Source organism: Marmota marmota, unplaced genomic scaffold (genome assembly GCF_001458135.2).
Source record: "Marmota marmota marmota unplaced genomic scaffold, marMar, whole genome shotgun sequence".
Taxonomy (NCBI): Eukaryota; Metazoa; Chordata; class Mammalia; order Rodentia; family Sciuridae; genus Marmota; species Marmota marmota.
Genome location: NW_025999961.1, coordinates 10312345 through 10323782, shown reverse-complemented (window position 1 = coordinate 10323782; position 11438 = coordinate 10312345).

Below are 11438 nucleotides of genomic sequence, written 5' to 3'. Positions count from 1 at the left end.
ATGGTTACATGAAAGAAGATCATGTAGAGAATTGCATGCTTTATATAGTATAGTGTAGTTGGTTAAATTCCTGGCATTTAATTAAACCAAAAGCACCTCCCACCCCAACTTTGACAGGCTTAAGTCCTTAGAAAACATTCTGTGGCATCAATGTGTTTTGCACAAAATAGAATGGCAAGTGAAAGGCTTCACCCATTGAGAATCTAGAAATGGTGTATGAATGTAAAGTTCTTGCTCATGTCCAGTAACTTACATGGGACAGTCTCTACTGAAACTTTATTGTAAATGAGATAGGAAGGTATATAAAACAGGATATGTTTAAGCAAACAGAATAAGTATTCACATATTTGGATAAACAATTGGAAAAAATAAAATAATATGAAAAATTAAAAAATATATATTTACAGTACAAAGATCATATGCAATTTGGAGAATAAAGAGATGGTATTGTGTTGTTATTGTTTTTCTGGTGGTCATGAGGCAAGCTGATGTGCTATGTGGTTAGATACTATTGTTTATTCAGAGGAAATAGGAACAAAATAAAATCTAGGAAAGTAAAATAAGTACCAAATATTTAAATTCCTTCCATGTAAAATTTAAAAATCCATAATAATAAAAATGAACTATATAAAAATATCACAGTAAAATGATTCATGGTGGATTACACGAAGCATAATTACAAACAGACATTAACTTGTATATGATTTGTTTCCCGTTATTATGGGAATGTAATAATTTTATTTTTCTTAGGAATTTATCCTATTCACTTTTTTAAAGTTCATAACATAATTCTTATGATTATTCTCACTCTACTTTGCATATTTGTCCTTTTTATACGTGTAAAGGAACACCTGTGTAGGAAGACTTGTGGAGGAGGTGCACAAAGGACAGACACAGACACACAGAGAAGGTGCAGACAGACAGAAGAATGGCAGACAAAAGGAATGCCTATCCCTCTCTGCCTTTGTCTTTAATAACCAAAAAAATTAGATATTGCCCACCACCAATGACTACACTTGGACCAATATTCCTTTAACCCTGAGCGTTAGCTAACTGAGTTAAGATCCAGGTTAATGCAAACACAGAGCCTCTCTCCTTCAAAGGATGTCACTATGTAAACCAGGTAAGTGCATCCACATAGTTATCTAAATAGTCTCAGAAGGGAATAGCTGGGCATTCCAAACGTGGGAATCATGGTGCCAGTTACCCCCCCACCCCCACCCCAGAGTTTGCTCACCAGGGGAACACTTCCCTGTCTATTTCTAGGGTCAGAATACCTACATATATTAAATATTTGAGCAACATATAACATGTTTTCAGTCTCCAAATTTTAAAAGAAAGCAAACAGAAATCTTTTACTATCCTGTCATTGATATTATCTCTGATCTCAAAAGCTCTCATATCATTATTCTCCCCTCTTGCAGCAAAATTTCCCCAAGTAATGTACATTGTATCCTTAATATCTTTACTCAATTACATCACCAATCTCTAAATATGTCACATTTGACTTTCTTCCTATTTCATCGTTCCATGAAACATGAAAACAACATTTTTAAAGTCAAATCTAATGATCAAGCTTTTCCATGTTTTAATCAGTTTTCGCTACTGTAACAAAAAGATCTGACCAGAACAATCATAGAGGAAAAGTTTATTTGACAGCTTATGATTTTAGAGGTCTTAGTCCATAGAAAGCCAGCTTCATTCTTTGGGGCTTGCTCAAGGTGAGGCAAAACGCCATGGCCAAAGAGTTTGGCAGATGGAATCAGCTCACATGATGGTCAGGAATCAGAGAGAGAGAGAGGGAATCCACGCTCCAGATACAAAATACCCCAGTGCCACACACACACACACACACACACACACACACACACACACACACATTCCAGAAACAAAATATATACCCCAAAGCCACACTCCCAATGAGCCACTTCCTCCAGCTACACTCCATCTGCCTCCAGTTACCACTTAGTTAATCTCATCAGAGATTAATTCACTGATTGGACCTTAAGGCTTTACCCTAATCATTTCTCCTCAAAAACTTATTGCGATGTCTCACGTGTGAGCTTTTGGGAGACCCCGATCTAAGCCATAACAGTGTGTATTTTCTCCCACCTGTGAACTGTCCTGAACATAGTTTATGCCACCACTTTCCCTTTGCACATATCTTTCCTGATTTTATAACTTATCACTGCCAATTGCTCTCCTAGTTAAGTTCTGACTCTTTAGTATTCTTTGTCCATCCTATGTCTTTTATCCAACTCCACTGCAGTAACTGAAGAGTCATTCTTGATTTTGCTTCCTTGTTAAACTAAAGTAAGCTTTTTCATTCTCATGGATTTCAATATTAAATATTTGCTTAGGCTGTAATTTTTATACCTGTATATCACATCTCAGATTCAGACATCTATTTCCTACTTACTATTCTCACTTCAATCTTAAAGGAAATTGAATTGAATGTGTTCTAAATATTTCTTCAAATTTACTGTTTAACTGGGTGTCACATCTAGAATTTTTATAGTAATCTTCATCATTTATTTTATTTCCTACTTCAAATATAATATAAAAATTTTTAGTTAAACTTTGGAAATCCATAACACATTTTTCTAAGCCTATCAATTTCTATTGTTCCCATCTGAGAAACTTCCTAAATATTTCTGTAATAAGTGACTGGTATGTTTTCTCTAATGCATACTGTGATGCATTCTTCTCAAAGTAAAAAAAAAAGTTAACTGTGAAATATTAGTAAGAAAACTGATTTTTTTTTTCTGCTCAAGGAGTCTATCTTATAGTAGATGAAGGTAGATACAGTAATCTAACATTGTTTTTGAGAGATCTCCAGGCAGCATATGCTCCATGGCTCCTAAAGATTCTGGCCAAACACATGTGTTATTTTCTGATTTGATCAGATTATCAAGATGCAAATGGTATGATAGGACAATGTGGTATTCTTGCTATGACTTAGGTAGGAAGCAACAATTAATAATCCTTCTGGTGATTTTTCTGCACAACTACAGATCTTACCCTAAATCCCAAGTAGTAGGGGATTTATTCTTGTTACCACAGATGTCCATTTCAATTAAACATTTTTGGAAAAGAGAAATGACCATAAGTTTTAGAGCAAATGTAAAGATCTGACCAGAAAAATCATAGAGGAGAAAAAGTTTATTTGAGAGCTTATAATTTCAATGGTCTTAGTCCATAGAAGTTCAGCTCCATTCCTTGGGGCTTGCTCGAGGTGAGGCAAAACACCATTGCCAAAGAGTTTGGCAGAAATCCAATCTATCTTAGGTCATTGCTTATTATTTGAAGTTTCTTTAGCTGCATTCCCAAACAAGGGTCCCTGAGTATAGTGTGAGTTGGATTCTGAATTGAAAAATTATCTCAGTATTGGTTAGTCAAATAAATGATTTCAAGTTCAAGAAGGACTAGTATTATCACCATCATATCTACTTGCCAAAGTTATTTCTCTGGGAGACATGGCCTCTCATTCAACAAATGGGTTCTGAATCTATAATATAGTTATGAACTGGGCTAGAAAATATGATTTTTAATTGAAGTAGCTACTATGCATCTCCTAATCCTGCAATTTAAATATATTTTGTCAGCTTGAACTATTCTCTTATTGACTGAAAACATTATTTTTGGCCCCTATGGCATTGCATTTTTAACTATCTCATAATTCCCTGTGGGTCACCTCTTCCTCAGCTATATTCTCTTCATCATTATAATTCCACCCACCTTTCTTCTGATGTTGAAATGCTGCCATCTGGCTTCTCCAATATGAGGATTCTGTCATGCTAATTGGAACATGGAACAAAGTTTTGTGTCAACATTTTCTATTCAGTCCTAATCTACAAATAAATTAACATTGAAACTTCTCAGCCACACTCTTACCTCACTCACAGTCACATTTCTAAATGTTTTGGTAAACAGAATTTCCTTTGGGTCTTGCAAAAGAAACATAATTCTCTTGTGGATATGTTGGATTTGTCTGCTGTATCACTTTTGCATGTTCTTTTTCTCTGCCTTTACAACTGCACTTAAATAATCTGTTATAATAATTCTGGAAACGCTACTTGACCTGCTTTCTCCAAATTTCTCAGGCAAATCCCAGTGACATTTTACCATTCTCTCCATGCATACTGTCCAAAATATCAGTGACTACATCCTGGGAGAGTGTTCTTAAAACAACAGAATGCAAACAAACAAACAAACTTCCCTGACCAATTTTATATTGCATTTCTCTTGATCCAATACCTGCAAAATTTAATCCCAATTATATTTTTCAACTTCCCAGTAATATACATTGACTTGTCATTGCTCCTCTTTATGAGGATAATAAATTTTCTGTTAGTGAACTCAGCATCCCTCCAACATAGAAGTTAAACCTTTATCCTAAAATTTGTTTTAGTGGTCAAGAGGGCATGTAGGGACAGGTCCTCAGTAGCAAGGGTGTTATTTAATAAGACACTCTCTTCAAATAAGATAAGCTGTAGTTTCTTGCATTTAAATGATAGAATTGGGCCATTTCTCCAAGGAATCAGATATAATTTTTAGTGTCATAATTTTGGACAGCTTCCAACATGAATCTTCATTTAATATCTGAATTCCCCATTTCTTCCCAGTTAGTACTTGACCAGTTTGTAACAGATATATCTGAAAATTCAAACTTATCAGGAGTTTGCTAATGATGTAACCAAGCCTTAATCCAAGATGCTCATCCTTTTCAGCACTCTGCTTTTAAGTTGAGAGTCCACTTATTAGCCACCAGGATTGTTTCTGATATTTACACTGTTAATGTAATTTCTGAAATCAACCATTTTCTGTCTCTTATTGTCTTTCTCCACTCTATCAATTGCCCCTAGGAATGGTCATCCAGTTCTGTAGTCCTTGTGAAAACAATAGAAGTATAATAATAGCACATTTGCAGTACTGCCCCATGTTAAAGGTTATGAGTAGTTCACCTATCAACAGTGAAGGAAAGTTCTTTGTCAACTAGTCAACATTTAATGCAGTCAAAATTTTGATCCAAGTTAAAAATCTCATTTTAGCATTCACTTTTTTTTCTACCACTTCTTGTTATTTTAATTCCCCATGAAACAGACTCTGAGACAAACATTTGCATGGTGATATAACAATGAAGAATGTGTTTTTCAGCAATGACAGCTGTAGGGAGTGAAGGAAGTAGGATTGGACAGACGAATAAGGTAATTGCTGATGATGATGCAGTGGTACAAGAAAAATTCATTACTGATTCAGTGACACATAACTCTAGCCAGTCTCATGGGAAGCTCTGGAGCTGGAATGGTCATACAAAATTGCTATGAATTAGCAAGGGGATCAGGTCCCTTTAAAAATTTATCATCTAGTCATTAGATGTGTGATGATAGAAAGGGAGTTTTTATTTACAATAGCACTTCAGCAAAAGCCAGTTCTTTGAGGACATCTCAGGTATGACAATGAGTTTTGAATCCTCCCAATAATTGGAAGAAGAAGTATTTCATTTTTGAAAGCAGAAAACTGGGAATTTGGGGAGCAAACCAAGATGCTCATTTCAAAGAACAAATTATCACTATCTGTTATACAATATTCTTTCTTCACACAATTCATTTTTTTAACATTGCTTAACTTTTTTTTCATTTTTATCATTCCTATGTTTATCTTTATTGATGCACTTTTTTGTCTCTTAGCACCACAGTACAATCTCCAAGAGTCAAGAACTTTTGACTTATTCAAAGCTGTTACATTAGCAGTACTGCCTGCACAATATATAATAATTAATTATACTGGCTGTCACAAACAGAACCATTTATACTGGAGTATAAAAGTTTCTTCTATAATATTATGCTAAAGAAAAAATAAACATAGTTAAGAAGAGCATGAATCAGATCAAACTATAATCGAGTTTGCTTGGGTATCATTAAAAAATGCCAGAGCTTGGGTGACTGAAAATATTTTTTTTTCCTCAGAGTTCTGGAGAATGGAAAGTCCAAGGAAATTCTGCCTACTGACTTTGTTTAAGGAAAGGGCTGTCTCTCTGATTTGTAGATGCTGTCTTTTCACTGTCCTCAGAGAGCAGATGGAGAGACTGGGCTTGGGGGCCCATTTCTGTTGTAAGGGCATCAATGCTATTGTATTGGAGTCCTAATGTACACATTTAAACTGTATCACCTTCTTTCAAACCTTCTCTTTAAATGCAATCATGTTGGGGTTGGGGGCTTCAATATGAGTTTTGGAAAGACATACTCAGTACCTAACACTTGAATAATCATGCAAAACTTCCTGAAAGATTATACATGAAAAACTGTTTTTGAATGAGATAATTGTATGCAGTCATAATCTAGTAAATGTTTAAAAACTCAATCTCAGGCTATAGTCCTTCCATGAATGTTGGTTGACAATTTTATTTATGTTTATGAGTAAAATAAAATATACCAGTGAAAATTTATGTCAGAACACTGCCTGTTCATCAATGGTACAAGAAAAAAAAAAATATTTTTTTAAATTTGTTAATGGTTATTTGAATTTTGGGAGAATATCTTCTCAATATTTTGGTTCATATTGGTGAACAGACATTCTCATTTTTAAATTGAATATGTTATATTAATATTTTCTGCATCAAATTCATAAACTTAGATAATCTGAAAAAGGAATAAATTCAGCCTTGCTTTGTAGTATTTGCTAATTCCTGTGTTTGAAATCTTCCTACAATTGGTTTCAAATTACTAAACTGAGATAATTGATTTTGAAGTTTGGAAGAAATACACACCTGTGCAATAAAACATACTGCTGTTTTATGCAACCAATATAAATTACCTCTGGAGCACAAACAATAGCAAAGAGAAAAAAAAACAGTAAAGAAAGGATGCATTTGAAGATCATCTATTACATGATTTAATTATTAGGCTGTTTGAAAATTGGGTTGCAATATTGTTGATAATTTAACACTTGGCTCTCATGAACTGGTATAGATTAGCTTCAACACAGCACTGCTTTTTCCAAAAAAGAACCTGTTCAGTCTATTAAGAGTAGGTTAGGCAAGGATTGTTAAAAAAAAAAAAAAATTATCAGCAGATGTACCATATACAAACAGAAAAATTGTTAATGAAATAAACATGGCATATTTCATATTCTAAAGTCATTCTGTTTGTATGAAGAATTGTACACTTTTCAAAAATTTCAGGAAATAAATAATACCTGAGAAATCATTTAACTTTTATTTTTTGGGAACTGTCTTATCTCATTTAGCATGATAGTCTCCAGATCCACCCATTTGCTGACAAATATCATCAAGTCATTCTTCTTTATGGCTTATACTCTATTGTGTATATATACCACCTTCTTCTTTATTCATTCTTTATTTGAAGGGCATTTTGTTTGGGTCCATGGCTTAGCTATTGTAAATTAAGCTGTTATAGACATTGCTATGGTTGCATCTATGTAGTATACTGATTCTGTGTAGTATACTGATTTTAAATCTGCTGGAGAAAATATATGTGTATCTCAAGGAGTAGGGTAACTGGGTCAAATGGTGTTTTCATTCCAAATTTTCTGAGGATACTCCATGCTGCTTTCCAGAAAGGTCACACCAATTTGCATTCCCACCAGTAACGTATGAATGTACCTTTTCCCCCACATCCTTGCCAACATTTATTGTTATTTGTATTCTTGATAATTGTCATTCTTGACTGGAGTGAGATGGAGTCTCAGTGTAGTTTTAATTTGCATTTCTCTAATTGCTAGAGCTATTGAACATCATTTCATGTATTTGTTGAAAATTCATATTTCTTCTTCTGTGAAGTGTATGTTCGGTTCCTTTGCCAGGTAATTGATTGGGTTATTGGATTATTTTTGTGTGTGTGCTAAGTTTTTTGAGTTATTTATATATCCAGGAACTCAATGCTGTATCTAAGATGCAAGTGGTCAAGATTTTCTCCCATTCTGTAGGCTCTCTCTTCACACTTTTGTTTCTTTTGCTGTGAAGAAATTTTTTTTTGTTTGATGCCATCCCATTTATTGAATATTGATTTTCTTCTTATGCTTTTAGGAGTTCTTGGTAAGGAAATCATTTCCTGAGCCAATATTTTGCATGTTGGTCATCAACAACAAACCCAAGGCCAACATCACTGTAAATGAAAACATATTGAAAGATTTCCCTGTAAAAACTTTGACAAGGATGTACACTTTTCCCATTTCCATTCAACATAGTCCTTGAATTTTTAGCCAGAACAATTAGACAAAGGAAAGAAATTAAAGAGATACCAATAAGAAATGAAGAATTAAAACTACATCTGTTTGCTGATGACATGATTCTGTATTTAGAAGACACAATAAACTCCACCAGAAAACTTCTGGAACTCATTAAGGATTCATCAAAGTAGCAGAATACAAAATTAACACTCATATATCAATTGCATTCCTATACTCTGAGAGAAATTAGGAAAATTATCCCATTCACAATAGCCTCTTCCCTCTCTTACCTTTGAGACAAAAACTCCTTGCCTTCATTAGTCTTTCAGTACTTTTCACATTTAAGTTTTAAACTCACCTCAATAGCATTTATTTTCTCCAGCCAAGACTAAGACTGATACAACCTCTTAATTATGGAACTGCAAATATGTCTCTGCTTAATATAGTGTCTCCTCTACACAGCCTCAAATCACTCCCATCTAAGATAAGGAAGTGACCACAAATGAAATTAATGAGTGACCACAGTTATAAAATGAACATTTTAATATGAACTATGTCTTCCTTAGTGTCCTTTTAATATCAACTGATATAATATATGCAAAAATATTTTATAAATTGTAAAACATGATAAGTATTATTTTGTGTGGATGATAAATAGAACTATTGATTCTCTTTACTGTAAGACAAACACTGTTCCTACATGAAACAAACCATTAATTCCTGATGGTGCTTAATTATTATTGAGCATATTTTTCTTCATAGGAGCTGTCATTCATATGTGCTTGCCAACTAGCTTGTTTATCAAAACATTTCAGGCCTTTTCAAATTCTCATTTACATTGCCTCATGTTTACCACTCCCACAAATTTATATTATCAGCACATTTAACTAGGGGGCTATTTTGGAGATTGAAAAGAGAAACGTTGATTCATCATGTGCAATATTTCACATCTGTCATTTCTATTCTACTGCCATTTGTTTAGTTCAGTCCCTTATTACTTCATATTTGAATAATTGCAATAAATTTCATGCTGTTCTTGCCTCTGAACTTGCTCTATTAAATATATATATATATATTTTTTTTTTTCACATTCATTAGACATAATACCACCAGATTATTTTTTCCATATGCCTTCTTAAAATATTTGTTCTTCAATCTTCTCTTTTTTTCCAGCCTTTTATTGTAGCCCTCTTATAGATACAGATTTTCTCAATTCTGTCAGGCTATACATGCATACACTTTTCAAAATCTCAGTAAAGCCTAACATATAGGCCCCCATAATGTGATTATCTTATAATAGCAATATTAACATTCATAAAACCCTTGAGACATAAAACATATCTCAAATTTCTTATCTATTTTAACAAAATATTTTCTATTTTTTAAATAAATATTGGTTAAGAGCCTATTCCCTTTCATATCAGTTTGAATTCTCATAAATGAAATAGTGAGTTAAGAATTTAACTTATTTAATAATAATACTTGATTGATAACTTGACGCCAGGGAAAATTTAGATTCCAAGTTCATTTAATTTTTTTTTTATTTCACACTAAGTTACTGCATGCATACTGGCACTATTTCCACTAAGTGAACAGTTGAATATTGTTACCCAGTTATTTAAGTTTTTTTTTTTTTTTTTATTTTTTTGGTACCCAGTTATTTAAGTGAATGCATTATTCACCCTGTAAAACCAGCCTAAAAGAATGAGTCAAAATAACAGTAATATCACATTGAGAAAACAAACAAAAAACAAGAGAAGCAAAAAACATTCAAACTTTTACAGTGTTTATCATAAACCCACAAAGTATAGCCCTCATCAACAGAAGAGACAAGGTCAAGTAAGAATGGCCTCAATATAGATACTTTATTTAATTTGCATCTTATCATTAAGGATATGTTTTTTTTTAAATTTTTTAAATTATTTTAACAGTCATAAAATTAACAGAGGTAATTCATCTAATGCCACAGTCTGGCTGGGCACAAAATCACGAGCCACCACACAGCTTGCAGATTCAAACAGCAACTCTTTATTCCCGAACTCACACCAGCCGTCTACAATCACGTTCTGGGGAAATCCACGTTCTCTGCCCAAATCCACGTTCTCTCCCAAATTCACCTCACTGGGCTTCAGTCTCCCAAAATATACTGTCTGAATCCCGTGAGAACTCAAGGGGAACTCAGGCAGCAGGATACGCCCTATTCCCAGCAGGAATAATCTTAAACCTTAAACCTGGAACCTAAACTGGGAACGCCCTAAACACGATTATGTTAAACCGGGAACACCCTAATCCGCCCTGGTCCTTGAGAAAGGTCAACTACATTCAATGTCACTGCAAAATGTCAGCAACATGGGGTACGCTGGCAAGGAAATTGTCATACCTACTTGGCTAATGGCTCCCAGCAATCTAACTTGAACATCTACATGGCCAGACATAAGTTCTTCAAACTAAATATAATGTTAAAATTACCAAAAATATAGCGGAGGTTGAATGTGTGTTGCAAATAAGGAAAAATATTTGAAGTGTTCAACCAGGAATTTTTAAAAATTTACTTATATTTAAGGTTAATGTGTAAATTTTACATTAATTTGTGTGCTTCTGCAATTCACCCTTTGAACTGTGATGTTAACACAAAGCCTATATTCTTTCAATAGATTCCAATATTTGCTTTGAGATTGTCTCAAGAAACACACACATATGTGTGTGTATATACATGTATATATAAAGTGTATGCAATGAAATATAATGGTGGCAATAAATGCAAATTTTAAAATTATATGATAGCCAAAAACCCACCTTATAAGGGCAGGGGTTGTAGCTCAGTGGTAGAGCTCTTGCCTTGTACACTTGAGGCCCTGGGTTCGATCCTCAGCACCACATAAAAATAAATAAATAAAAATAAATATTTTTTTTTAAAAACCCACCTTATAGCATACTGATATTTTATTTTTTTAGTTGTACATGAACATAATACCTTTACTTTTATTTATTTATTTATTCATTTATATGGTGCTGAGGATCAAACCCGGTGCTTCACACATGCTAGATGAGTGCTTTACCGCTGAGCTGCAACCCCACAACCTCTCATACTGATCTTTATCATCTCTTATACTGTGGATCTAAAATGTCTAAACAATTCTTTCTTTCCAAGCAGAAAACACAATAAATTTTAAGCAACATGTTTTAATACCTATTCATATTTTTTTTCTAATTCAGAAACTTATGCAATGTTTTTTATCAGCTATATG